The 27,659-nt window shown below is 43.0% G+C and overlaps 2 long non-coding RNA genes across 2 annotated transcripts in view; one reads left to right on the forward strand and one right to left on the reverse strand.

The window, feature by feature from the left end:
- Positions 1-27,659, reverse strand: part of LOC133249781 (uncharacterized) — a 419,931-nt gene that overhangs the window by 165,223 nt on the left and 227,049 nt on the right. The gene's annotated exons all lie outside the window — the stretch shown is intronic.
- Positions 61-15,023, forward strand: LOC133249774 (uncharacterized). The gene is made up of 2 exons (XR_009737094.1): positions 61-729; positions 10,634-15,023. It is a non-coding gene; the product is annotated as an uncharacterized LOC133249774 (long non-coding RNA).

A 27,659-nucleotide genomic window follows, 5' to 3' on the forward strand; every position in this document is an offset into this window, starting at 1 on the left:
CCTCCCCCGCCCCCTTTACCGCTAGTTCTCTCCTTCCTCCCCCTTCCTCTTCGGTCCCGCCCTCTCGCTCCCTTTTATACCTTCCTCGCACGCGCAGCGCCGCACAGCGTGGGGGCCTTTAAAAGGAACCGGAAATGGCGTTCGATAAGACGGCCGCGCGGGGACCATCGAGAACAAGGAGCGCTGTTTCGAAGGCGCGGCTAGAGGGGCCCCTTCCTCCACCCCCGCTTTTCCGAGGGTTCCTGGTCGGCTCTCCCAGCAGCCCCTCCCGCACAGCCCAGCTGCGGGCGGGAGGCGAGGCGTCGGGCCGGGGTGTGGTAGCACCTCCCGGAAGGCGGTTTTGCCCTGTGCGCTTGCAGATTTGGAGTGGGGGAGGGGAGGCGCGCTGCCGGCGGCTCCCTGGATGTCAGCGGTTCCCTCCAGGAAAGGGAGTCGGCCCAGAGGTCTTGACCCTGTCCCGCGGGCTCCTGGGGACGCCTAGCTTGGGGTGGCCCGAGCGAGGCGCCCCGGCTGGCCGCGCGCGGCCACGGACTGCGGCAGCTCCTCCGGCCGCCGTAGTCGCTGGCGACCGGGTGACATTTTGAGGGGTCCCCGGCTGCCCCTGCTTCCCAACCCGTGACGGGCCGGCTGAGGTTGTTGACGATCAGGGCTGCTTTCCTTTTAAGATGTACTTTCCAAATAAGATAACTTGCTTGCCTGCTTTTCTCCTGAAATTTTTCTCCAGAAGAAGTAGGTAACTTACGTATCTTAAGGAACGGGGTGGTTTTGCTTTGCTGTCGTTGAGGATCCTGAAACCTACCACGATTCTTTGAAAATGTTAGGAGTTGGGAAGTGTGTTAAATCAACCAAGGGTTCATTTAATGTTAATGCCTGTGTGCTATAGAGAGTATATAAATGATGTGAGTCATCTTTACAAGGTTTCTCGGTCTGTTGTGGACTAGAGGAGTTTTTTTGTTGTTGTTAAACACCGCTCGGAGTGTTACGCAGGGTAACAGTCAAGTTCTTTAATAGACCTATTCGAAATCCCAAGCGCCTTGACTGGAAGCTGGTTTATTCGGGCTTTGGGATTTGCAGCTTCTTGCAATTACATCTAGAAGTATACGAAGACTTTAGGTACTTTAGTCAACAAGTGATTATTTGCATGTTTAGCGTGTGCCTAGGCACTGGAGAAACGAAGACTAGTTGTGAAGTATAGCTAAGAACTCTGAAGAGTTTAAATATTTGTTTTCCACTTTGTAATTAAATGAATTCGTATTAACACCATCCAAAACTCAAAGACTAAAAAGTCTTTTTTTTTTTTCTTAATAAGTTAGGAGAAATAGCGTTACAGAATAATTAAAACCCAAGACTACGGATCAATTTCTGAAAACGTCTTAAAAATATAATCTTACTGAACTGTATTAAGTCAATCATACCCAGGCAATGCCAAGAATGTGCATCTTTGATCAGGTGGTAGTGACTTCAGGTCTGTCTCCACCTGTCAAAATAGTAGCCAAGGGACTTCGCTGGTGGTTCAGTGGTTAAGACTGCATTCCCACTGCCGCGGGTGGTGGGGGAGGTGGTGTGGAATTAAATTCCTGGTCAGGGAGCTAAAATCCCAGATGCACAGCTGTATGGGCCAAAAAAATAAAAGTAGCCAAGAAGAAAGTGAGTATTGTGTTCAAACCAAATATTCCAATTTAGAGATGACTAAGAAGATCATCTAAAGGGGGTGTCTTTTGAATCTCTTCTGTCTAAAAGGGAGGATTCTTTTGCTCTTCAGACAGCTTTTCGCGTGCCTGCCTTTTAGTAAAAGACTCCCAAAAGGTTTATTTTAATTCACACATAGCCCTGTAGCTTCTGGACTTCTTGGTGGTTTACTTGCTAAGTGCTGTCTGACTCTTGTGATCCCATGGACTTGTAGACCGCCAGGCTCCTTTGTCCATGGGATTCTCCAGGCAAGAATACTGGAGTGGGTAGCCATTTCCTTCTCTAGGAGTTCTTGGAGTTTATATTAAAAATTCCAGGAAACCTAGGAATGATTTTAAAGCTAACACTTTTACTATGTGTTATGTGAGTATATATGATACCTTAGAACTCATACCCCTACATATGTGGTCCAGATCTCTGCATCCTATTCTCCCACATCCACCCAACGTTCCTCTTAGAACTCATTTAACTTCAACTCTAGTTCTTTATGTTCCTTATCTGCCAAGTAAAACTCCTGTTTGTCCTTCAAAACTCCAATTAAATGTTTCTAATTCTGTGAATCTTTCCCAGGCTACCTGAGGTAGAATTAATCATACATTGTCACAATCTTTATCTTTTCTTCTGTTTTTCTAAACAGGTGACTTTACTAGACCTTGAGTTTCTGGAGAGTAAAGATACGTGTTCTAAGCCCCCTTCCTCCCTTATGCCCATATGCACACATAGTAAACTAACTGCTGGTTGAATTATTCAATGGCAACTTGTTAGGTTTAGGATCTTTTGGGTAAACTAGATATTCTTCCAGAGACTTAAAAGTCTCTTACTACCGTCTCACTGGTTTTTCCAGTGGTCATGTATGGATGTGAGAGTTGGACTATAAAGAAAACTGAGCGCTGAAGAATTGATGCTTTTGAACTGTGGTGTTGGAGAAGACTCTTGACAGTCTCTTGGACTGCAAGGAGATCCAACCAGTCCATCCTAAAGGAAATTAGTCCTGGGTGTTCATTGATAGGACTGATGTTGAAGCTGAAATTTCAATACTTTGGCCACCTGGTGCAAAGAACTGACTCATTGGAAAAGACCTTGATGCTGGGAAAGATTGAGGGCAGGAAGAGAAGGGGACGGACAGAGGATGAGATGGTTGGATGGCATCATCGACTCAATGGATATGGGTTTGGGTGAATTCTGGGAGTTGGTGATAGACAGGGAGGCCTGGCATGCTGCGGTTCAAGGGGTCGCAAAGAGTCAGACAGGACTGAGCGACAGAACTGAACTGAACCATCTCAATCTCTGGCATAAAATCACTTCCTCAAACTACTTGCTGACATGTGAAATTTCTTAAGAGGGAAAACCAAATTTGTATTCCATAGCCATTGGTAAGAGTTTAATGTTTAAGTGGCTGAAGATTGTGTATTGGCAGTAAGTTAGACTGGTGCCAGCCCTGTGGAAAACTAGTATCCCTTCTCTGTGTTGACATCAGAAATTCCATGCCTCAGGAGGTTCCCAGTGTTTCAGATAACACACTGAAATATTAGAGCCTCATTGAATTCAGCATTTATGAAGCAAAACCTGCAGGAACAACTGCAGTATTTAAGAAAGACAGAAAAAAAAAAAAGAGTTCATTTGAGATTTTAAACAAATCACTTTTATCCAGAACAGGATATACACACTTAAGTCAAGAAATCATAGTTTTAATCTGCTAAATACACTCTACAGGTTAGGATTCCAGGTTTTCACCGCCCTGGCCCAGGATTAGTTCCTGGCAGGAAACAGATCCTGCAAGCTGTGTGGCATGGCCAAAAAATTTTTTAAATAAATAAATATACTCTACAAATGGAGTAAGCAAATTTGTGCTCAGAAGTGGAATACACATTCCGTTCAACAACCTAGAATAAACTGTCTGGAAGAAAGTGCAAGCAGAACCAGTTTCTTACACAAGGTACACATAGTTGAGCCTCTTCTGCAACCATGCTGAACATTTACTCATTTGCAGGACAGCCTCAGGAGGATTTAAGCTTTTTCTTAAAGAATTCGCTTGTGATTTTAGGTGAAGTAACCATTTGCCCTGGAGAAGGCAATGGCACCCCACTCCAGTATTCTTGCCTGGAAAACCCCATGGATGGAGGAGCCTGGTGGGCTGCAGTCCATGGGGTCGAGAAGAGTTGGACATGACTCAGCGACTTCACTTTCACTTTTCCCTTTCATGCATTGGAGAAGGAAATGGCAACCCACTCCAGTGTTCTTGCCTGGAGAATCCTGGGGACGGGGGAGCCTGGTGGGCTTCCGTCTATGGGGTCGCACAGAGTTGGACATGACTGAAGTGACTTAGCAACCATTTGCCCAAAAAGTGAACATTCTCAGTCATCATTCTTGGTTACCAGGAAGCTCTCTTTGCACTTAGAAAACATAGAGTCCCTGTCATTGTGAACTGTCAGATTTTAGCTTTAGCAAGTCTGTCATAGAGTTTGAGTTATGCTTGACCACAGAGATGTCAGTAGGGTGCCTTTTAATTCAGTTAAAGCCTAGCTCAAAACAGATTCAAACAATTTTAAAAAGTAATTATCCCATATCCAACTGCCTACTTAACTTCTGCACATGGTTGTCCCACAGGCACCTCAAGGTTTAAGTGTGCAAGACTGAGCTCACGCTCCTACGAATCTGCTTCTTTGGTCTTCCTTCTTGTCTTGGTAACTGACTCTTCCACCCACTGGTGTGCTCCTGGCAAAAATCAGGGAATCCTTGATACCGCCCCCACCTTCACCCTGCATCTCCAATCAGTCACCAACTCCTACCTCTAAAATATGTCTTCATTCATCCAAATGCTTCTTAGAACATTAATGGTGGGTTATTAAAGCTAGATTTATTCACATTCAACCATGTAACACATGACAAGGTACATTTCTGGCACTGGGAATGTAACAGTGACCAAAGCAGACGTCTTTGATCTTATGGAGCTGACATTCTAGTGGAAGAGACAAACAATAGGCAAAATGTAGTATAATCTTAGGTAGTGATAGGAAGAATTAGCAAGGTGCTAGAGATAGAGTAGGGGCTTTCCAGGTGACACAGCAGTAAAGACACCTCCTGCCAATGCAGGAGATGCAAGAACCTGGGTTCTATCCCTGTGTGGGGAAAAATCCCCTGAAATAGGAAATGGCAAGCCACCACAGTATTCTTGCCTGGAAAACTCGGACAGAGGAACCTGGCGGTCTACAGTCTATAGGCTTGCAGAGTTGGACACGACTGAGTAACTAAATACGCACACAGAGACAGGGTATGTATTTGTTTTGGCTTTAGTTGCAGCATGCAAACTCTCGGTTGCAGCATGTGAGGTCTAGTTCCCCAACCAGGGATCGAACCCAGGTTCCCTGCATTGGGAGTTCGGAGTCTTAGCCCTCGGACCACCAGGGAAGTCTGATTTTGTGCTATTTTAGATAGTGTTCAGAGAAGACCCTTCAAGGAGGTACTGTTTTAAATAGAACCCTGAAGGAGGTGAGGAAGAAAGTCGTACACATAGCTCAGGGAAGACTTTACAAGACAAAGACAGAACTGTGCTGGGCACTTTCAGTGAACAATAGAGTCCAACGTGGATGAACAGAATGAAGGCAAGAAAGCATAACAGAGCATTCCTAAAAGAGACCCAGAAACCAGGTCACCCAGGACTTTGTAAGCTCCATTAGTTAGCACTTCGCTTTTATTATCAATGTGATGAGAAACTATAGGAGGGTTTTGAGCAGGGGGAGAATGTGACCTCACTTAAAGTGGCCAGAAGAATCCAGATAATGATAATCTGGATTCAAGTAATCTAGATCATTATGGATGTTGTACAGACCGTGGAATGGTAGCAGGAAAATGAGTCAGAAGGCGGTTGTCAAGAGGGGCCTTTCACCACTGATTTCTGCTGATGACAGGCTAATCTCCAAATAAAGTGTTTCTTATGTGTGGTCATATGAGTGTATTTTTTCCTAAAGTGACATTTTCTACAAAGAAAAACACGCTTTGATATAGCAAAGGATCATTGCAAATAAAACCAAGAATTGAGTTACTAATAACATTTCCCATAAAAAATAAGATGAACATTTTCATTAAGTTCAGTACTTTTTCCTTTTTTACCTGCCCCTTTCTGAAGCCCTGGGGTGAAATTTTGGTTAACTGCTGTGGATAGGGTTTATCCAGACTTGGACTGAGTTCTGGCATCTTGGATCCTCCAGACGTCTTTCTTTTCCGAGGCTGAAGCCAAATAATGGCAGGTTTTGCTTCATAAACTACCTGTAAGTTTCTTTTAACTAATTTTATAGTTGTCCTACTTAATTTTTTTTTTTTTGTCATGCTGCTCAGCATGTGAGATCTTAGTTCCCTGACTAGGGATCAAACCCAAGCCCCTGCATTGGAAGCTTGGACTCTTAACCAATGGACCACCAGGGAAGACCCTTTGGTTTTTAGCAGCTACAGTTCAAGGGAATAATTCTTGAAAGAGAACATAATATAGACAAGTTGGGGGTTTCAGGTTAGGGTTCAACTAACAAATATTGAAAGCCTCAAAGGCTTAGGAATGAGTTTCTTGTCCTGGGGCTGTTTGGAGCCAGGCCTTTATTGCAGTGGCTCTGAGTTATTTGATATGCCTCATCCTGTACCAACTGCCTGAGAACAATCACCTCCTTACACCAGATTTGGGAGTCCTCTGATGCTCAGGCTCAAGGTTCTTGTTCAGTAGCTAAGTTGTGTCTGACTTTGCAACCCCAGGGACAGCAGCAGGCCAAGCTTCCCTGTCCTTTACTATCTCCCAGAGTTTGCTCAGACTCATTACCATCGAGTCGGTGATGCCATCTAGGCACCTCATCCTCTGTCACCCCCTTCTGCCCTCAGTCTTTCCCGGCATCAGGGTCTTTTCCAATGTCAGCTCTTCACATCCAGTGGCTAAAGTACTAGAGCTTCAGCTTCAGCATCAGTCCTTCCAGTGAATATTCAGGGTTGATTTTCTTTAGGATTGACTGGCTTGTGCTTCATGAAGCCCGGCATTTTGCATGAAGTACTCTGCATACAAGTTAAATAAGCAGGGTGACAATACACAGCCTTGATGTACTCCTTTGGCAATTTGGAACCAGTCTGTTGTTCCATGTACAGTTCTAACTGTTGCTTCTTGACCTGCATACAGGTTTCTCAGGAGGCAGGTAAGGTGGTCTGTTATTCACATGTCTTGAAGAATTTTCCACAGTTTGTTGTGATCCACACAGTCAAAGGCTTTGGCATAGTCAATAAAGGAGAAGTACATGTTTTTATGAAACTGTCTTGCTTTTTCAATGAACCAACGGATGTTGGCAATTTGATCTCTGGTTCCTCTGCCTTTTCTAAATCCAGCTTGAACATCTGGAAGTTCACGGTTCATGTGCTGTTGAAGCCTGCTTGTAGAATTTTGAGCATTTGCTAGTGTGTGAGATGAGTGCAATTGTGTGGTAGTTTGAACATTCTTTGGCATTGCCTTTCTTTGGGATTGGAATGAAAACTGACCTTTTCTAATCGTGTGGCCATTGCTGAGTTTTCCAAATTTGCTGGCATATTGAGTGCAGCACTTTCACAGCATCATCTTTTAGGATTTGAAATAGCCCAACTGGGATTTCATCACCTCCACTAGCTTTGTTCATAATGATGCTTCCTAAGGTCCACTTGACTTTGCATTTCAGGATGTCTGACTCTAGGTGAGTGATCACATCATCATGGTTATCTGGGTCATGAAGATGTTCTTTGTATAGTTCTTCTATGTAGTCTTGTCACCTCTTCTTAATATCTTCTGCTTCTGTCCTAGGGCTAGATTAGGAAAAGAGTATGTCAAGGCTGTATATTGTCACCCTACTTATTTAATTTATATGCAGAGTACATCATGCAAAATGCCGGCCTGGTTGAAGCACAAGCTGGAATCAAGATGCTGGGAGAAATATTAATAACCTCAGATAGGCAGATGACATCATCCTTATAGTAGAAAATGAAGAAGAACTAAAGAGCCTCTTGATCAAAGTGAAAGAGGAGAGTGAAAAAGTTGGCTTAAAACTCAACATTCAGAAAACTAAGATCAGGGCATCTGGTTCCATCACTTCATGGCAAATAGATGTAGAAACAATGGAAACAGAGACTTTCTTTTCTTGGACTCCAACATCACTGCAGATGGTGACGGTGGCCATGAAATTAAAAGATGCTTGCTCCTTGGAAGAACAGCTATGACCAGCCTAGACAGCAGAGTAAAAACGGAGACATTACTTTGCCAACAAAGGTCCATCTAGTCAAAACTATGGTTTTTCCATTGGTCATGTATGAATGTGAGAGTTGGACTATAAAGAAAGCTGAGTGCCAAAGAATTGATGCCTTTGAACTGTGGTGTTGGAGAAGACTCTTGAGAGTCTCTTGGACTGCAGAGAGATCCAACCAGTCAATCATAAAGGAAATCAGTCCTGAATATTCATTGGAAGGACTGATGCTGAAGCTGAAACTCCAATTCTTTGGTCACCTGATGGAAAGAGCTGACTCCTTGGAAAAGACCCTGATGCTGGGAAAGATTGAAGGCGGGACGAGAAGGGAACCGCTGAGGAGGAGATGGTTGGATGGCATCACCGACTCGATGGACTTGAATTTGAGTAAGGGAGTTGGTGATGGACAGGAAAGCCTGGCATGCTGCAGTCCATCGGGTCACAGAGTCAGACACTACTGAGCGACTGACCTGAACTGAGGATTGACTGCTTTGATCTCCTTGCAGCCCAAGGGACTCTCAGGAGTCTTTTCCAACACCACAGTTCAAAAGCATCAATTCTTTGGTGCTCAGCTTTCTTTATGGTCCAACTCACACAACCATACACGACTACTGGAAAAATCATGACTAGGCAAAGTGATGTCTCTGCTTTTTAATAGGCTGTCTAGGTTGGTCATAGTTTTTCTTCCAAGGAGCAAGCATCTTTTAATTCCATGGCTGCAATCATAATCTGCAGTGACTTTGGAGTCAAGAAAATAAAATCTGTCACTGTTTCCATTTTTTCCCCCATCTATTTGCCATGAAGTGATGGGACCTGATATCAGATCTTCGTTTTTTGAAAGTTGAGTTTTAAGCCAACTTTTTCACTCTCCTCTTTAACCTTCATCAAGGGACTCTAGTTCCTTTTTGCTTTCTGCTATTAGGGTGGTTGAACATAACCTTCCTAGCATGGGAAATGAGCACAATTATGTAGTAGTTTGAACATTCTTACCTACTCTAGGTGGCTCAGAGGTTAAAGCGTCTGCCTGCAATATGAGAGACCTGGGTTCAATCCCTGGGTCAAGAAGATCCCCTGGAGAAGGAAATGGCAACCCATTCCAGTATTCTTGCCTGGAGAATCCCATGGACAGAGGAGCCTGGTGGGCTACAGTCCACGGGGTCACAAAGAGTCGGACACGACTGAGCGACTTCACTCACTTTGAACATTTCTTTAGTATGCTCTTCTTGGGAATTGGGATGAAGATTGACCTTTTCCAGTCCTGTAGCCACTGCTGGGTTTTCCAGATTTGCTGACGTATTGAGGACAGCACTTTAACAGCACATCTTTTAGGGTTTTTAAATAGCTCTGCTGAAATCCTATCACCTCCATGAGCTTTATTGGCAGCAGTGCTTCCTAAGGCCCACTTGACTTCAGACTCCAGGATGTCTGGCTCTAGGTGAGTGACCACCCCATGGTGGTTATCTGGGTCATTAAGATCTTTTTTTGTACAATTCTCCATATTCTTGCCATCTCTTCTTGATCTCTTCTGCTTCTATTAGGTCTTGCCCGTTTCTGTCCTTTATTGTGCCCATCTTTGCATGAAGTGTTCCTTTGATATCTCCAGTTTTCTTGAAGAGGTCTCTAGTCTTTCCCCTTCTGTTGTTTTCCTCTATTTCTTTGCACTGTTCATTGAAGAAGGCCGTCTTGTCTCTCCTTGTCTTTCTCTGGAACTCAGCATTCAGTTGGGTACCTTTCCCAGCTGAATGCAGGGATTGTGGAAGGGATTGTGCAGTTTAATTAAATAAAGGCTCCTTTACTGGAAAGATTATCCTGGATTATCCAGGTGGGCCCAGTGTAATCACAGGGATCTTTACAAGAGGCAAAAGGTCATAGGCAGAAAGAGAAATACAAAAAATACGAAGGTTCACTACTGGCTTTGAGAAAAGCCAGTAATGTACATTCATTTCCCCTAGAGCCTAGGAAAGAAAATCTCCCCTAAAGCTTTCAAAAGGAATGAAGCCATGTGACACCTTATTTAGCCCAATGAGACCTTCCGAAATGTAAAATAATAAATTTGTGTTGTTTTAAGCCTCTAGATTTGTAGTAATTTGTTCCAGCAGCAATAGGAATCATGCTACTAAAGGGTATGTGTGGGAGGTCCAGCTGCTCCCCACTCAAAAGCCAGTAAACAGGCCAGGTTGGTGGAAAGGAAAGGTTGCTTTATTTCAGGTGCCAGCAGCTGGTGGGGGAGAGTGGTGAACATCTGTCCAAAGGCCGACTCCCCCCATGATAAGCAGGGGGTGAGAGCTTCTATAGACAGAGTTGAGGGGGTTACATGCAGAAACAGCACAGTCATCTCTAACAGGCGTCTTCAGTTGGTCATCAGTGGTCTGACTAGCGTCATTTTGGTTGTTTTAGGAACAGTTAATCTTCAGTTCTGGGGTGCACTTGTTCCCGTTTCTTTGCAGTCAGTCCTTGGAATTGTGGCAGCTCAAGTCCTGGGTACAGTCTGGTCGTCATGTAGTTAATTTCTCCACCTGGTGTTTTGGTATCTATAAGACAGCTCACAGGATGTGGCTCAGAATATTATCTATAGCCCTTGAAAAAGAACTAAAGGTCCTTGACTATTCTTAATGACTACATTATTATTATTTAGTCTCCTTTGATGACTCTTCGTTTCAGCACTTCTCACTTCTCTGATTAAACTTATTCTTTGATGTTTTCCACAGGCAAAATGCAGGCAGAGGACATGGTTAGGGGACAAGGACCATATGGTCCTGCTCCATTTCAATCTGATCCATCAAACTGTTTGGAGATTAGTGTCCCCTTGCCTGAAGAACCTGTAATGACCTATCCTGAAGTAGGTGCTTTGCAGATGAATGCTGATTCTCCTCAAGACCCATATCACTTCTTTCATTGCTTCTGCTAACAACTAGACTCAAAGCCTGAAAGACCCCAGTGGAACAAGTACATTGCATATTATTCTATGGTGTTGACCATCATTTAACAAATTTGGAAAGACTTTGTGAAGATTGCTAAAACATTTCTCAAAGGGGACACAGTATTTGTTCAAGAGGATCAGACCATAAAGGTTTTTTGGTCTGCTGATAGTTTAACATTATAGCTAACTGGCAGTCTAGATGACATAACTCTTATTTGTGGGAGCTGATTTCTTTTTATATTATAGCATGGTTGTATGATTATGGTAATAATACAGTAGAAGGACAGAAACTGGTGATGTAGCGTACAAATGGGAAAACTGCAGAAGCCGGGTTCTTAAGTAGGTGAGGGAAGATGGGATCAATGCACAGGTGGGGTAGAGATGATTCACCTGTGTATAGGAGGGAAGGACAATTATCAAATCAGATCAGTTGCTCAGTCATGTCCGACTCTTTGCGACCCCATGAATCGCAGCACGCCAGGCCTCCCTGTCCATCACCAACTCCCGGAGTTCACTCAGACTCACGTCCATCGAGTCAGTGATGCCATCCAGCCATCTCATCCTCTGTCGTCCCCTTCTCCTCTTGCCCCCAATCCCTCCCAGCATCAGAGTCTTTTCCAATGAGTCAACTCATCATATGAGGTGGCCAAAGTACTAGAGTTTCAGCTTTAGCATCATTCCTTCCAAAGAAATCCCAGGGCTGATCTCCTTCAGAATGGACTGGTTGGATCTCCTTGCAGTCCAAGGAGACTCAAGACTCCTGTAGTCTTGAGATTTGCAGTCTCAAGAGTCTTCTCCAACACGACAGTTCAAAAGCATCAATTCTTCGGTGCTCAGCCTTCTTCACAGTCCAACGCTCACATCCATACATGACCACAGGAAAAACCATAGCCTTGACTAGACGAACCTTTGTTGGCAAAGTAATGTCTCTGCTTTTGGACGATTATACGAGTCCAGATTTAGATAAATCATTAGGCTTGGTGATAAATGATTCTGATTGCTTCTATTTTTCTCATCTGGTTAAGAAGTCGGTCATTAGCATAGAGAATGGATTTGTGGTTGTCAAGAGGGAGGCGGTTGGGGGAGAGGTGAAGTGGGAGGTTGGGTTAGCCAGATGTAAGGTTTTATACATAGAGTGGATAAACAACAAGGTCCTGCTGTATAGCAAAGAGAGCTATATTCAATATCCTGTGATGGAAAATAATATTTAAAAAGAAAGTATAATTGAATCACTTTGCTATGCAGCAGTAATTAACACTATAAATCGACTATACTTCAATTAAAAATAAAGAAGTCTATCATTAGCAGAGAGTAGATAGGGGTGGGGGCTTCCCAGGGGCTTCCCTAGTGGTAAAGAATCTGACTGCCAATGCAGGAGACATAAGAGGTGCAGGTTCAATCACTGGGTTGGAAAGATCTGCTGGAGGAGGGCATGGCAACCCACTTCAGTATTCTTTCCTAGAGAATCCCATGGACAGAGGAGCCTGGTGGGCTACAGTCCAAAGGGTCACAAAGAGTTGGACATGACTGATGCAACTTAGCACGCTTGCATGCAGACAGGGGTGGAGGCAGAGAAGATTTAAGAATGTTAGGGAAAATGGAAACACAAATTCCCCAGGCCTAGGGAATTCAAGACTTTATGAAAAAATGTTGATCAGGATAGAGCCTACATAGAGCCTTTACTGGAAGCCATCGTAGATGTACTCAGAAGATCTGAAAGCCACTTTCTCCAGAAATCTTAGGCAGAGTGTCACTGATTTATCTTCTGTGGGTGTGGTCATTTACCCAGTTACAGTATACCTTCTTATGTATTCAACCAACTCCTGTTTCTCCAGCTTGATGCTGAGGACTCATGAGAAATGCAGGTGGTGGACTTCCCCAGGGCACAGTGGATGGGAATCCAGTTGCAAATGTAAGGAACACGAATTCAATCCCTGGTCCAGAAAGATTCCACATGGCACTGAGTAACTAGGTGCATGCACCACAGCAACTGAGCCTGGTGGTGGCGATTTAGTCATTAAGTCGTGTCTGGCTCTTGGACTTTAGCACGCCGGACTCCTCTGTCCATGGGGTTCTCCAGGCAAGAATACTGGAGTGGGAGCCATTCCCTCCTCCAGGGGATCTTCCCGACCCAGGGATCAAGCCTGGGTCTCCTGTATTGCAGGCAGATTCCTCACCCTCTGAGCCACCAGGGAAGCCCTACTGAGCAACTACTGAAGTCCACTCGCCTAGAGCCCGTGCTCCACAACAAGAGAAGCCACCACAATGAGAAGCCACACACCAAGCGAAGAGTGGTCGCTGCTCTCCATAACTCAAGAAATCCTGCACAAAAGCAATGAAGACTCAGCACAGTCCAATACATTAATAAAACCCAAGTGGTAAATAGACCTTTTAAGTTGTCTGCCAAACCAAGCCCCTTTCTCTGAACCCTCTCCTCAACCAAGGGTGGCCCGTTTGCAGCCAAATTTATTTTATACAATCCCCACCCCCACCTCCAATGCGAAAATCAAAGCTGGGGTAAACACTTGACTCACTGATCAATTGGATTTTCTCTCCTAGGAATTAAAATTGAATGTAAATTAGAATAGTGGGTCTCTAAGCATTTGACTAGAGGGCTAGAGCTAGGGGGAAATATTATGAGAGTGAGCAGCCTTTTGTAACATGTGGATCAGAGAAGCTGAGAAGATAGGTTTTGAGTGTGAAGGAGGAGAGAGAGAAAGAATGAGCAGACGTATAGAAAGAACCAGAGGCCACGTGGTCCTGAAAGATGGTATCTGCCTTGGTTCTTCATCACATACTAGTCACTGACTTCTGTCCTCAGCTGAAGTTCCTCCCTTGGATTATATACAATGGTCCTGTTCCCCAAGATTCACACTTTGCATGAGCAAATCTGAGCACATTTGTTATTATGACCCAAAGAACCTTAACCAAAAGCAAAGATTTATTAAATGCTAAGCAGAAATCAGGATATATTATGTCTATAACATTTCACTAATCTAATCTAATAACCAATTCTGTCAGAAAAGAAAGGAAGTGACCTGAGGCTGAGGGATTATTTAGTGACTCTATCCAAACTCTTGGGAGATTTGAGAAGAAAAATGCGGTAGTCACTACATACAATCCAGTTGTAATTTTTTTTAGTCATTAAAAATAATCTTATTCAATCTGAAAAGCAATGAAAGGAAAGAAAAGAAATCATTCATGTGGCTACCTTCCTAATATAACCACTCTGAGCATTTTGATATGTTTCATGTGATTTTTCCCTTATGCGTGGACTTTTAACAGTGAAACTACATGTTCTCCTTTTTTCATCAGATATTATGCCATACATATTTCCTGTGTTGCTGCATAATCTTCATAGCTAATGTTTTCATGGCTGCCTAATATTTACTGATCAGTTATCCTATAAAAACAACACTGCAGATCTAGTTCTCTCCAGTTTGAAATTCCAAAAAGAAATTCCTAAGTATATATGGCTATTTTTATCATAAGAAAGAAGTTCTCTTTTATAGGGTTGGAGATAATCAGACTTTACCATTTTGCATCTCTCAAGTTTTATGTTCATGGGACTTCCTGGTGGTCCAGTGGTTAAGACTCAGTATTCCCAAAGCAAGTGGCCCAGGTTTGATCCCTGGTCAGGGAACTAGAAAGATCCCACATGCCACAACTAAGACCAAGCACAGCAAAACTTTTTTGTTTAAGTTTATTCCTTTTTATTGGTGGCTCAGACGGTAAAGCGTCTGCCTGCAATGTGGGAGACCTGGGTTCGATCCCTGGGTCGGGAAGATCCCCTGGAGAAGGAAATGGCAACCCACTCCAGTACCCTTGCTTGGAAAATCCCATGGATGGAGGAGCCTGGTAGGCTGCAGTCCATGGGGTAGCAAAGAGTCAGACACGACCGAGTTGACTTCTTTTTCAGGGAACTAGATCCCACATGCCACAACTAAGACCAAGCACAGCAAATATTTTTAAAAGTTTATTCCTTTTTTTGTTGCATGGTGTGCTCTGATGTGAATGCAGGACAGTTTATTTAAACCATTCAGCTGTTCAAGTTCATCTGAGCAATTTCCAGTTTAGGATTACAATAAGTAAAGCCACTATGAACATTCATGTACAGGTTTTCTATGAACATAAGTGTTCATTTCTTTAGAATAAACACCCAAGAGTGTAATTGCTGATTCAAACAGTACGTGTATGTTTTGTTTTATAAAAAACTGCCAAACTTTTTCAGGGTGACTGTACCATTTTACATACTCACCAACACTCTAATGAGGCACTTCTGCATCTTCACCAGGATTTGATATTATCATTATTTATTTCAGCCATCCTGAGAGGTATGTAGTGATCTCCCATTGTGGTTTTAATTTGCATTTCCTCATGTCTGGTGACGTCATACATCTTTTTGTGTGATTATTTGCCTTCTGCAAAAAAAGCAAGAGAGTTCCAGAAAAGCATCTGCTTCATTGACTATGCCAAAGCCTTTAGCTGTGTGGATCACAACAAAATGTGGAAAATTCTTAAAGAAATGGAAATACCAGACCACCTTACCTGCCTCCTGAGAAATCTGTATGCAGGTCGAGAAGCAACAGATAGAACCAGACATGGAACAACAGATTTGTTCCATACTGGTAAAGGAGTACGTCAAGGCTGTATATTGTCACCCTGCTTATTTAACTTATATGCAGAGTACATCATGTGAAATGCTGGGCTGGATGAAGCACACAAGCTGGAATCAAGATTGCTGGGAGAAATATTAACCTCAGATACGCAGATGACACCACCCTTATGGCAGAAAGCATAAAAGAACTAAAGAGCTTCTTGATGAAAGTGAAAGAGGAGAGTGAAAAAGTTGGCCTAAAACTCAACATTTAGAAAACTAAGATCGTAGCATCCAGTTTCATCACTTAATGGCAAATAGATGAGGAAACAATGGAAACAGTGAGAGACTTTCTTTTCTTGGACTTAACAATCACTGCAGATGGTGACTGCAGCCATGAAATTAAAAGATACTTGCTCCTTGGAAGAACAGCTATGAGCAACCTAGACAGCATATTAAAAAGCAGAGACATTACATTGCCAACAAAGGTCTGTCTAGTCAAAGCTATGATTTTTCCTGTAGTCATATATGGATGTGAGAGTTGGACTATAAAGATAGCTGAGCGCTGAAGAACTGATGCTTTTGAACTGTGGTGTTAGAGAAGACTCTTGAGAGTCCCCTGGACTGCAAGGCGATCCAACCAGTCCATCCTCAAGGAAATCAGTCCTGAATATTCATTGGAAGGACTGATGCTAAAGCTGAAACTCCAGTATTTTGGCCACCTGATGCGAAGAACTGACTCCTTGGAAAAGACCCTGATGCTAGGAAAGATTGAAGGTGGGAGGAGAAGGGGACGACAGAAGATGAGATGGTTGGATGGCATCACTGACTCAATGGGCATGAGTTTGAGCAAGCTCTGGGAGTTGGGATGGACAGGGAAGCCTGGCATGCTGCAGTCCTTGGGGTCACAAAGAGTTGGACATGACTTAGAGACTGAACTGATACCCACTTCAGTGAAATATCTGTATGTATTTATAGGGAAAGCACTCCTTGTGTTTATGCTCTACCCTATTTCCATTATTCTCACACTTTAACAGTTCACAACAGCTCTGACACTCAATCTAATGGGAAAAAGAACCCTTATTTCCTCTTTACTTACATTCACAACACTTCGACCAGAGGTGCGTAGGTTTTTCCTCAACACCAAGCAGTTCTCAGTTCCTCCCGACACCAGCTGAGTGTTTACAGTTTAACTCAGTTCTGACGCTGTCGACTTGTAGATAGCATCAGATCCCACAGGCTAAGGGCTCAGACTCACAAGGCTGCCCTTCAGATGCCGACTGCAAGTCCAGGTCTTTACCTATTCCTTTGACCAACCAGCTGTAAATCAGAGTTTCCCACAACCCTTCCTCAGTTTCCATTAGTTTGCTAGAGTGGCTCACAGGACTTGGGAGAAGAGTTTACTTGATCACCAGCTTAATATAAAATGATATGACTTGGGAACAACCAGATGGAAGAGAGGCACAGGACAAGGTGTGAGGGGGAGGCACGGTGCATCCAACCCTTCTCTGAATGCATCGCTCTCCCAGCATCTCTATGTTTCCACCAACCCAGAAGCTCCACTGACCTTGTCCTTTTGGGTTTGTATGGAGGCCTTCTCTCGTAGGTGTGGTCAATTTAATCATCAGTCTTTTTTGAGGAATTCAACCTCCAGCCCCTCTCCCCTCCTTGGAGATCAGGAGATGGGCAGAAGTTCCAACTATCTAATCACATGGTTGGTTCCCCGACAACCAGCTCCCATCACATGATTATCTAGGAGTTTTCCAAAAATGACTTTATTATCGTACACAGATAGGGGAAAGGGAATTTTTATGAATAACAGAAGATACATATTTCACCTTTATTGCTCTAAAGCTATTTCAGAAACAAACGAAAAGAAGTATTATAACAAAAGATGCTGCTATTGCTCTGTTCAGCTAGAAAATTACAAGTGTTTTAGGAATTATGTGCCAGGAAGGGACAAAAATCCTATAAATCACAATACCATGATGTCTTTTGCTCATATTCTAATTTATTACCCTTTCTCTGAGACCCACTCCCCACACATATTGATGCACTTAATGGGATCTCAGTTCTCCAACCAGGGATTGACCCTGGGGCATGGCAATGAAAACCCCGAATCCTAACCACTGGGCAACCAGGGAACTCCTCAGTTCTTTATCTTTTATGACTGAACTGTGGTCTTTATAATCTTTATATTGAGTTGGCAAAAAGGTTGTTCAGAAACAACCTTTTTGTTCAGGTTAGAAAAACCTGAACAACCTTTTGACCAACTCAATATATTCTAAGTACTAGTCCTTTTTCTTTTGTGTGGCTTGCAGATATTTATCCAAGTTTGTATCTTGTCTTTTCATCTTCTTTCTAGGTGCTTTCCCAGAACAAAAGTTTTAATTTTGATGAAGTCCAATTTGTCAATTTTTCCTGTTACAAATTGTGCTGTTTTACCAAACAAGCTCAAGAAGGCTTTGCCTAGCCTGAGTTCCCAAAGATTTTCTCCTATATTGTTGTCTAAAAGTTTCATGTTTTTTTTATATAAGTCTGTGACTAATTTTGAGTTCATTTTTGCATAAGCTGTGAGGTTTATGTTGAGATTCTGTTTTTTGGCTTTTTTGCCCATCAAAGTCCGATTGCTCCATATGCACTTGGAGAGGAAAAGCTTTCTCTTCTTCCCTTCTAAGTTTGTTGGCTGGAATAATAATTAACTGATATAAAACAGATTAACAGAAGAAAAGCAAACATAACTTTGTATGTTCAGGATACCCATAAAGACATGAATGCTGTGCTGTGCTGTGCTTAGTCACTCAGTCTCTGACTCTTGGTGACCCATGGACTGTAGCCCGCCAAACTTCTCTGTCAGTGGATTCTCCAGGCAAGAATACTGGTGTGGGTTGCCATGCCCTCCTCCAGGGGATCTTCCCAACCCAGGTACCAAATGCAGGTCTCCCACATTGCAGGTAGGTTTTTTTTTACCATCAGAGCCACCTGGGAAGCCCAAGAATACTGGAGTGAGTAGCCTATCCCTTCTCCAGGGGATCTTCCTGATCCAGGAATTGAATGGGTCTCCTGCATTGTAGGCAGATTCTTTACCAGCAGAGCTACCAGAGTAGCCCTAAAGACATGAGACTCAGGCAATTGAGGCTTACATACTATTCTAAGCTAAGAAGGGTGTGGGGTGTGGGCCCTCAAAGTGGAGAAAGACAAGTCATAGGATGAAGAAGAGAGTAAATGTTTACTCTGATGTGCAGATAAGTCCTTCTGTTATTAAAAAGTTATCTCTGGTAATTACTCTTTTGCTGGTACAGGCCCCCTGTTTAAACTCTTTTAGACAGTTAAGGAGAAGGTTAAAAAGAAAGGTCTTCCTGACTCTGCTGGGCCTTGATTATCTTCAACTCAAAATAATCCACATGCGAAAATAGCACATTCTGGGGAAGCCTGCCCCAAACCCCCCTATATTGTTCCTTTTTATCCCTCAAAGTTCACTCTTTTCAAATATTAATGTGATTATCTCTGCTTAATGATGAAAAAAATTGAACCCGGAAGGAAGAAATGAGGTACAAGAAACAAAGAGAGGGACTTCCCTGGTGCTCCAGTGGTTAAGACTCCACGCTTCCACTGCATGGGACATGGGTTTGATCCCTGATCCAGGAAGTTAAGTTCTCACATGTTCCTCGTTCGGGCAAAATAAGTAAAATTTCTTTAAAAAAGAGATATTTGAATCCAAAATTTGAAACCTAAGAAAAGAAAGCAGAGCTTCTCCGATGGCTCAGTGGTAAAGAATCTGACTGCCAATGCAGGAGAACACGGGTTCAATCCCTGAAAATCCCAGATTTGCAATCTGGGAAAATCCCACATGCTGTGGAGCAGCTAAGCCTGGGTGCTGCAACCATTGAGCCTGTGCTCCAGAGGCTGGGAGTCGCAACTACTGTAGGCCTGGCCTAGAACCCATGCTCCACAGCAAGAGAAGCCACCCCAGTGAGAAGCCTGCATGTCACAACTAGAGAAAAAGCCTGCCTGCAGCAACAAAGACCCAGCACACCCAAAAATAAATTATCAAAAAAAAGGGAATTCCACCATGGTTCAGAGGATAAGACTCCATGCTTACATGACAGAGGGCATGGGTTTGATGCCTGGTTGGGGAACTAAGATCCCACACACTTTGTGATGTGGCCAAAAATTTTAAAAAAAAAAAAGTAGAAAAATCTTCAATGCATCAGTGTGATAGAGATCATGCAACGCAAAGAGGCAAGACATGTGAGAGCAGAAGGGAGATCAGAGATCAGCTGGTCTGAGCCTCCCTTTTTGCAAATGAGGAAAATGAGGCCAGGAGGCTAACTGTCTCACGAAGTGTCAGAGCTGGACTAGAGCCCTTGGCTCCTGATGTCCAGTATAGTGCCCTTCCTGAAACATTCTGCTCCTTCACTCACTCGGCGATTATGGATTGCACATGTCATGTATACCCAGAGACTTAACCCATCACCAGTTTGATCATAGACAGTAGTTCTGAAAATTGATGGCTTTATTTCCTTTCTCGTCAATTCACCTTTAAGAGAGAGGAGCAAAAAAGGAGGAGACAGAAGGGAAAAAAAGGGAAAGGGAATAAGCTTTAGACAAACATAAAATCATCATTGGAGAAAGCCTAATAATATTTCTGTTCCCAAAAGAGGGGAAAACATTAGATTTAGAAAAGCCCATTTTGGGATTTCCCTGGTGTCCAGTGGCTAAGATTCCATGCTTCCAATGCAGGTGGCCCGGGTTCAATCCCTGGTCAGGGAACTAGATCCCACATGAGACAACTAAAACATTGTGCAGAGAGAGAGAAAGAAAAAAAAAAACCATTTCAACACATACACACAAATCATTTTAACTTATTTAAACAGTAACTCAGACTGTTGACGATTTTATCAAGTTACAGAATAAAACAGCCAATATTAATCTCCTCAGAATGGACATGAAGGATGTTTGAGGAGGGAAGAAGTTTTTCTTTAAACTACATGATCTTTCAGACAGCTAAGATAGACAGAGTTGTTTTCTCTTTCTCTTTCTTATTCTAAGGTGTCTCTAAAATGAACCATCTTATTTAGGTCAAAGTTCTGCAGAGTAGCCGGTACAATTCCAAACCATCTTCTATGAAGCTATGTCAGAAAGTAGTGCAAGTTTATTAGCAGACAACCCATGAGAAGTTGGCTGACATTTGGTCAAAAATAAAAATAGAACTTAGAAGAGTTTTGGTCCCTAAGCCCAAGGATTAGTTGCCCTGCCTGCTTACTCAAAAAATCAGCATGTCTCTGAAGCCCAAAGAGATAATAAAAGTCCAGATTCAGCATAAAACCCTGCAGCTAAGGACAGAGAGTTCTTGGCAGGGGAAACACAAGGGGTCTGAGATGTGTATATTGCTACTGAGTTGAGGTCCTGGTTTGTGGCAGCAAAGGACTTGTGCATACACTGATGGCAGTTGTTCCAGGCCAATCAGCCCAAGACTAGGACCAAACCTGTAGTCAAACACACATGTTGCAACAAGAGAGACTGCACATGGGAGAAACTATATGTGTCTCAAGGGAAAAGAGTTACAGGATTGGAGAGAATGCCATATTTAGGTGAAATTTAAAGGAAAATCAAATGTTGTGATAGGACCAAAACAAAGCACTTCAGTTCAGTTCAGTTCAGTCGCTCAGTCGTGTCCTACTCTGCGACCCCATGAACCGCAGCACGCCAGGCCTCCCTATTCATCACCAACTCCTGGAGTCCACCCAAACCCATGTCCATTGTGTCGGTGATGCCATCCAACCATCTCATCCTCTGTCGTCCCCTTCTCCTCCCACCCTCAATCTTTCCCAGCATCAGGGTCTTTTCAAATGAGTCAGCTCTTTGAATCAGGTGGCCAAAGTATTGGAGTTTCAGCTTCAGCATCAGTCCTACCAATGAACACCCAGGACTGATCTCCTTTAGGATGGACTGGTTGGATCTCCTTGCAGTCCAAGGGACTCTCAAGAGTCTTCTCCAACACCACAGTTCAAAAGTGTCAATTCTTCGGTGCTCAGCTTTCTTTATAGTCCAACTCTCACATCCATACAAGACTACTGGAAAAACCATAGCCTTGACTAGACAGACCTTTGTTGGCAAAATAATGTCTTTGCTTTTCAATATGCTGTCTAGGTTGGTCATAACTTTCCTTCCAAGGAGTAAGCATCTTTTAATTTCATGGCTGCAATCACCATCTGCAGTGATTTTGGAGCCCAGAAAAATAAAGTCAGCCACTGTTTCCACTGTTTCCCCATATATTTGCCATGAAGTGATGGGACCAGATGCCATGATCTTAGTTTTCTGAATGTTGAGCTTTAAGCCAACTTTTTCACTCTCCTCTTTCACTTTCATCAAGAGGCTTTTTAGTTCCTCTTCACTTTCTGCCATAAGGGTGGTGTCATCTGCATACCTGAGGTTATTGATATTTCTCCCAGCAATCTTGATTCCAGCTTGTGCTTCCTCCAGCCCAGTGTTTCTGATGATGTACTCTGCATAGAAGTTAAATAAGCAGGGTGACAACATACAGCCTTGACGTACTCCTTTTCTTATTTGGAACCAGTCTGTTGTTGCATGTCCAGTTCTAACAGTTGCTTCCTGATCTGCATACAGATTTCTCAAGAGGCAGGTTAGGTGGTCTGGTATTCCCATCTCTTTCAGAATTTTCCACAGTTTATTGTGATCCAGGGTTTTGGGTAAAGGTGACAGCATCAGTTGTGGCCTGCCAGGACGTCCCTGGTGTTCCAGTGGTTAAGAATCTTTCTTCCATCACCGGGGATGCGAGTTCAGTCCCTGGTCAGGGAAGATCCCACAAATGCTGCAGGGCCACTAAGTCTGCGCACCACAACTACTGAGCCGGAGCATCAAGAGCCTGTGCTTCAAAACAAGAGAAGCCAACACGATGAGAAGTCATCACTCTGCAAGACCCAACTTGTGACAACTATAGAAGGCCCACGCCCAGCAACAAAGACCCAGCACAACCAAAAATAAACAAATAATATAATGTACTTAGATCTGGCCTGCCAAAGTGAACAGGCTTGTTTCCTTGGAAATGACAAAGTTAAGGTAAAGGTGGAATGTGGTTCTCAGAAACCACTTCTCTGAAGCTGGGTAGGAAATCATTTCTCACATTCATGCCTTTGTGTAATCAGTTACACTTGAGTGTGGTGGGGCTTCTTGCTTGCTTCTGCAACCAGGAGAATATAGCAAAGGTGATAAGATGTCACTCAAAGTAAGATCACCTCACTTTGCCTAAGACTGTCTTGCTGTCGTACTCACTCCAGATATTATTCTCACTGGCTTAATTAATCTAATGGATCATTTTTTTTATTTTGGAGGTTTTCATTGATTTATTCATATACTTATGCACTAATTTGAACAAATACATATACATAGAGTGCAAACCATCATATTTATTAGACAAAACAGTGTGCCAGGGGCTCTAGAGGATTTCAGGGTAATATGAGAACCCTTATAATGGCATGTCTGGCTCTCTGTCCCAGGAATATTTTGATCTCATAGTTGGAGCTACTCAGCTATCATGTGAGAGCTTGCTCTTGCTGTTGAACCAAAGGAACCGAGCATCTGCATCCACAGAGTGGGCTCAGCTGTGCTGCTGCACTTGGACTCATCCCCCCATTCACTTACTCATTCGTCATATATCTATGGAGGTACAAACATGTGCTTGACGTGATTTAAATTCTGATTGACAGAAAAATCAACAGGACATGGCTCCTAGCTTCAAGGAGCTCACGGTCTATCGAGAGAGTCAGACATCTTGACAATAATTATATTGGGCTTCCCTGGTGGCTCAGATGGTAAAGAATCTGCCTGCAATGCAGGAGACTCAGGTTCAATCCCTGGATCGGGAAGATCCCCTGGAGAAGGGAATGGCTACCTACTCCAGTATTCTTACCTGGAGAATCCCATGGACAGAGGAGCCTGATGGGCTACAGGCTATGGGTAGTTCATCCTTATGTGGAGGGTGCTGTTGGAATACAGAGGATCAAATCTCTTCTCCTGTCTGGAGAGGCCTGGGAAGACTTGACAGAGGAGCTGATTGTGAGCTCTGTCTAGAGGAAAGACTGTGAACCCCAGGTAGATAAGGGAGGAAGTGGTGTTGCAGGCAGAGGGACCTGCGAGTGTAGAGAGAGGGCTCCCTGTGTTCAAGGAGCTGCAGAGAGTCTGGTGTTGACAGGGAGAAGGTGGGGATGACACTTGGAAAGATTGACTGGGTCAAGACCATGAGGGGTCTTGGTTTCATTGAACTCTACTTCCAAAAGTTAGTCTCTGGCTTTCTTCCTGGTGACCAAACTCCACCTTCTGTCTCTACCTTGGCTGGTTTGTTTATAAACCCAGTTTCCAGTTTTCCCTCTTGAGGACTCACATGTGACCAAATCACTCTTTACTTCAGACACCAGCTCTTTCTTCTTTCTTCCCTCAACCTCTGCCAGCTGTCTCCAACCATTTCTCCAGACTGAAGCTACACAGCTTTCCAGATGCAGAATCTTGGATTCTCAAAAATTGAAGGCATTTTTAAGACTATCAGACCAGTGGTCTTTTAATCTTCCTTTTGTTATATATTAACAGACATGGTGATTTTCTTCTGCAAAACATACTTCCAAGGAGGTATTTGCACCGAAACCCTGTTCCTGTCTTTCCACTTCAACTAACATCAGTGAACTGCAAGTAGTTGAAAGAGACATCACTGTAGGACTAACGCTGAAACTTCGAACACTGGCGCTCCTTAAACCACAGGTAACAATTTCCCTGTGACTGATCTCGAGGATCTGATCTCAACCAAAGACGCTTCTTTCAACACCCCAGAACCTCAGCTTGACTATTCCTGATGATGTAAATCTCATCTTTCCTAAGCAGTCATTCAACTCCTGAAAGTGGAAGTTGCTCAGTCGTGTCCAACTCTTTGCAGCCCCATGGACTGTACAGTCCATGGAATTCTCCAGACCAGAATACTGGAGTGGGTAAACTTTCCCTTCTCCAGGGGATCTTCCCAACCCAGGGATCAAACCCAGGTCTCCCACATTGCAGGTGGATTCTTTACCTACTGAGCCACAAGGGAAGCCCTAGAATACTGGAGTGGGTAGACTGTCCCTTCTCCAGTGGATCTTCCCAATCCAGGAATCGAACTGGGGTCTCCTGCATTGCAGGCGGATTCTTTACCAGCTGAGACATGAGGGAAGCCCCATTCAATTCGAGGACAGCTCCAAATATTAGTTCTTTCTTAAACAGAGTAGAATCTCCCTTTCCGTGATTTTATGTATCCCAGTCCCAGTCTTTGGTTACAGAGAATAAATATAATCATGCCTCCACATAACAGTCCTTGAAATATCTAAAGATGATTACTCTAGCTCCAATAGCAGTTTTCTTTTTCTACTTTAAATATTCCACAGGGATGGTTTCCATTCTTGGAGGACTAAATGGACCATTTAGGTTATTGGGGTAGACAAAAATTGGATTAGATATTTAATAATTTTCTCTTCCACTAAGAGGAAAGTCAGAATAGTTTTAGCTTCAGAAAACCCATGTGTTATACCCCACAGGGTTATTTTATTAGTGGGTAACTGACCAAACAATTATAAATCAATGGGGTAACAAAAGCATTATGGTACAGTCTTAGGATAATTTATTGTGTGACTAAAATCTTGCTTTAGAAAAATAAGTTACAGAATCTCAGAACGTCAGCATGGACTGCAATGCCATATTTCTACTAAATAAAAGGACCAGTATGAAAGACGGAGAAGGCAATGGCACCCCACTCCAGTACTCTTGCCTGGAAAATCCCATGGACGGAGGAGCCTGGTAGGCTGCAGTCCATGGGGTCGCTAGGAGTCCTACACGACTGAGCGACTTCACTTTCACTTTTCACTTTCATGCATTGGAGAAGGCAATGGCAACCCACTCCAGTGTTCTTGCCTGGAGAATCCCAGGGACGGGGGAGCCTGGTGGGCTGCTGTCTATGGGGTTGCATTGGAGAAGGAAATGGCAACCCATTCCAGTGTTCTTGCCTGGAGAATCCCATGGACGGAGAAGCCTGGTAGGCTGCAGTCCATGGGGTTGCAAAGAGTCGGACATGACTAAAGCGACTTAGCACCAGTATGAAAGTAAAACAAAACCCCAAAAACTTCTTGTTTTTTCCTTATACATCTGAATTGTGGTAAGAAGTAAATTTTTGAATTTATTTCACAAAATTGTCATGGGGAAATACAGACAAAAGGAAAATTTAACAAATGAAAATAGTATTTTCTAACCCATTCATCCCTTTCCCCAACGCACATCTAATACGAAATTTAGTGCTTTTTATGCTGCATATTTTATCAATAAAAATGTTTTAATAGAATGATATTCTGATGAATTATCAATTTTTTCCTATAGCTAAATATAAAGCAAATTTAAATCTTTGCTTAATTTGATATGGAGAGCAGTAAAGCCATTTCCAGTGTTTTTCATTTTATTTTTATTTCTCTGAAATTATTTAATCAGACTCAATTCTTTGTTTTGAAGATTTGGTCACATCTTGCCCATATCTAGTTTTACCACTGAAAATTTTGCCACTATAATTTTTTTTGATTTGGCCTCGTGTGGGATCTTAATTCCTTAACTATGGATTGCACTCAGGCCCTCAGCAGTGAAAGTGCAGAGTCCTAACCACTGTTCCACCAGGGAATTCCCTATAGTTTCTTTTTATGACCATAATTTCTACCAAATAAAAATTTCCCAGTCATAATTTTGCATATATAAATTTTGTCAAAAGATTTCACTCTTTTGTTAATTTTTAAGTTTTATTTTCTAAGGTCAACATTCTTATTAATACAGATCTGAATCTGATAAAGTCTGACCCAAGCATGTTAAATATTTCAACTTAGAACTGGTTAAGTCAGAGAAAAAAATTTAGTATTGTATTACATACCCTCAAAAATAACAATTCACTTAATGTGGCTTTATCTGTTTATGATATCAAAAGGTAGATTTTCTTCTTCCAAATAAAGATTCTAAGATAAATTCAAGATTTCTTTGAATGAAAAAAATGCACCTTCTAAAACAAAACATTATAAAACTATACAAAGATTATAAACATTATGCTGCTGCTGCTGCTGCTAAGTCGCTTCAGTCGTGTCTGACTCTTAGCAACCCCATGGACTGCAGCCTACCAGGCTCCTCCATCCATGGGATTTTCAGGGCAACAGTACTGGAGTGGGGTGCCATTGCCTTCCCTTATAAACATTATAAAACACTATAAAATAATGCTGTGGATTACTAGGTACACTTCATTTCAGTTCAGTTGCTTAGTCGTGTCCAACTCTCTGTGACCCCATGGACTGCAGCACGCCAGGTCTCCCTGTCCTTCACCAACTCCCGGAGCTTGCTCAAAGTCATGTCCATCCAGTCGGTGAAGCCATCCAACCATCTCATCCTCTGTCGTCCCCTTCTCCTCCTGCCTTCAATCTTTCCCAGCATCAGGCTGAGTCTCAGTGTAACAAAAAAGTATGTTACCAAGAAAGAAACTTGAAAAATTGTAACAAGGCCTTTATTTCATTTACTTCTGGTATTTCATGAATCCCAGAGGATGAATTGGACAGTTTGTGATGAAACTTAGAAAGCTTTTTCCATGAAGCAAACTTAGAAATCTTTGCTTGTGTCTCTGTCTTCCAATCCTCATTCACTGTGTTGAAGAGGTACCAAGTTCTGGGCAATTTTTGGTTAAATGAGTGCTTTCCAAACTGACTGGACTCTCCAGGTAAGGAGTTCCTGCTCACAGTTTCCCGGTCACTAGATCTATGACTCGTCCAGCTTTGAAAATGATCTCAGGTGGTTCCTGTTTCACGTGCTCTGTTCATGCGACAAGCAAAGCAGTGAGCAACACAGTTCCCCGGCGTCGCACTGCTAAAGAGCACCGTGAACAAAGTGGGTTTTTCACTTACTAAAACACTTTAATGGGGACTTCCATGGTGGTCCGGGGGTTGGGTGTCTGCCTGCCAATGCAGGGAACATGGGTTCGATCCCAGGTCGGGGAGATTCCACATGCTGAGGGGCGATTAAGTCCGCATGCCACCACTTGAGAGCATGTGCACCACGACTAAGGTGGTGATGGCAGTCAAAGATAAATAAATATTTTTTTAAGAATAAAAAAGAAAATGCTTTATATACACTAACATATGTGAAATAGATAGCCAACAGAAAT

Source organism: Bos javanicus, chromosome 6 (assembly GCF_032452875.1).
Source record: "Bos javanicus breed banteng chromosome 6, ARS-OSU_banteng_1.0, whole genome shotgun sequence".
NCBI lineage: Eukaryota > Metazoa > Chordata > Mammalia > Artiodactyla > Bovidae > Bos > Bos javanicus.